Raw genomic sequence first — 2500 nt, forward strand, 5'->3', positions numbered from 1 at the left:
CTATCATATGTATATGTATACACAATTATGTGTATAAAAGCAGGAGGAGAGGTGGATACAAAGCAGAAAGGAGAGAAAGACAAACGTAGGGAGGAAAATGGAGAGAGAGAGAGAGAGAGAGTGAGAGATGGGGACAAAGATATTTTTTTTTTTTTTAACTGTTTTCTTGTAGCTGTGTAGCACCTTGATACCCAAAAGCTTAGTACTGAACATAAAAACCCTAAGTTGTTGTCAACAAACTAACTAACCGGTTTTTAAGGTGGAGTCTATACGGTAAACTGGTTCCTTAGCTCCCATAGCTCTTTCCATTCTCCGAATGATGGGAAATGTTCTTGATATACAAGTCACCCAACGACGAAGAGAAATGCAGCTATATAAAGCAAAAATTCATCTCCATCCAAACTCAGTCGTTAACACGCACAGCAACAATGAAATACTTCACCGTAAGTGCTAATATAGATCCATAAATTCACATTTATCATGTTTATTTGATTAATCTACTTGTAGTCACGCAAAGCTAGAGTATTCCATATTGCATGTGATTTGATAGTATAGCAGAATTCGAGTCCATAATTCTGTTTAAAAAGTGGAAACTTTTATGTACTGCAATGATTCGTCTTACTTCATGGTTTACAGAAAAGAAAAACATGAACAAAAAATGTCTTTGATCTGGCTTATCATATTCGTCAAAACAAATCAAGGAACTTCAGTGAACATTGAAAACTATCGCTAGATGTACCTCATAACAACTTTTTTTTTCAAACTTGAATTCAGACTAATAGCACTCACATGTAGTAGCACTTAGTTTATTTGTTTATTTATTTATTTATCTATTCATTTATTTATTTATTTATTTATTTATTTATTTATCTATTTTTTTTATCTTATTTGTTTATTTTATTTATTTTTTATTTTTTTGCTTCATCATTTTGTTTCTAATATCAGGCTCTCCTGGTCCTCGGCATTGCTACCTTCGTCACCTCCCGACCAAACGAGATTCTTCACATCAGCCTCGACGATCAAGCCCATGAGGCTGCAGGCGGCTCAGATGAGTGGGAAGGAGTCTACAGGTACGTTCCAAACCAAAAAACACAACATCTCCTCGAAAAGAAAATTCAGCCTATGATATGACCGCTTATGGATTTTACCTAGCATATTCAGAGTTTTACCTTTCCTTCAGCTGGAAATCACCTGAAGGTTTGGAGTTTTACATCAAGTATGTGGCTGACAAACATGGATACCGCGTGGTCGAGTCCAACGCCGTCCCTGTCAGCGGCACTGGCGTGAGGGCCAACGGTGAGCAGGTGTCCTTGAGTCGGACGAATTCGATGACTAAACGACAGAGGAACATACTCAGTGAAAAACGCTGACATCGGCTACAAGAAGATGTTTTCATCTTTCCAATCATTTATTCACCTATTGCCATATTCAACAGTCTATCTATCTGAGATGAATAAACGATCATCTATACTGATTTCATCGTTGTATTCACAGCATTTTGACAGTATTCCTTCCATTTCCTTAAGTATCAAGGCGATTTTTCTCTAAATCTATTTAGATATTTATTTTCAATCTAACTACCTCGCCCCATCTCCAGGTTTCATATCAGGAATTTTTTGCCAGGTAATGTTAGACTATTATATTCGGTTTGAGATGTCCGATGTCAATGAGTTTAGGTTATATTAATAGACTAATTTCTGCACGTGATGCTATTTCAAGTGTAGGAGGATAGAGAAAAGAGAGGTAGAGGGATATATATATATATATACATATATACATATATATATATATATATATATATATATATATATACATATAAATATATATATGATTTCAAGAAATCTACAGCGACAATGGCGTTGTTGAGTTTATATTGCCATTGTCGCTGTCGATTTATTGAAATCATGTATACAACATGGCCTCCTACCAATATATATATATATATATATATATATATAGATATATATATAATATATACATATATATAGGTATATATATATATACATATATATATGTATATATTTATATATATATATATATATACATATATATATATATATATATATAGAGAGAGAGAGAGAGAGAGAGAGAGAGAGAGAGAGAGAGAGAGAGAGAGAAAAGCAAACAGTAAGTCAGTGAAACTGATTCAAGGTAGGTTGTTTTAAGTCTTTGGGAGAAGAAATAAAGAGAGCAAACCTCCAGAGTGTAATCACATCCACCACTCCATATGCACATATTTACTTGAACACATTCCATACTGAGATAAAATCTGGTTGGTCAGGTCATCGAAGACACGAGAGTGCTTGAGTTATTCTGAGAACTTTTGTTTCTTATTTGGATCAAATTATGAAGGAATGCCATTCACTATCCTAGATGCTTTTTGTGTTTTATAATGTCTCTTTATTCTTCTGTTCATCTTCTCTTCTTTCACCACACTTCTCATTTTCCTCCTCCTTCTTTTCTCCTTTTTTGTGATTCTTTTGTGAATAAGGGTATGTGC

This window comes from Oratosquilla oratoria, chromosome 32 (assembly GCF_046742065.1).
Source record: "Oratosquilla oratoria isolate Oo_2021 chromosome 32, ASM4674206v1, whole genome shotgun sequence".
In the NCBI taxonomy this organism is placed as follows: Eukaryota; Metazoa; Arthropoda; class Malacostraca; order Stomatopoda; family Squillidae; genus Oratosquilla; species Oratosquilla oratoria.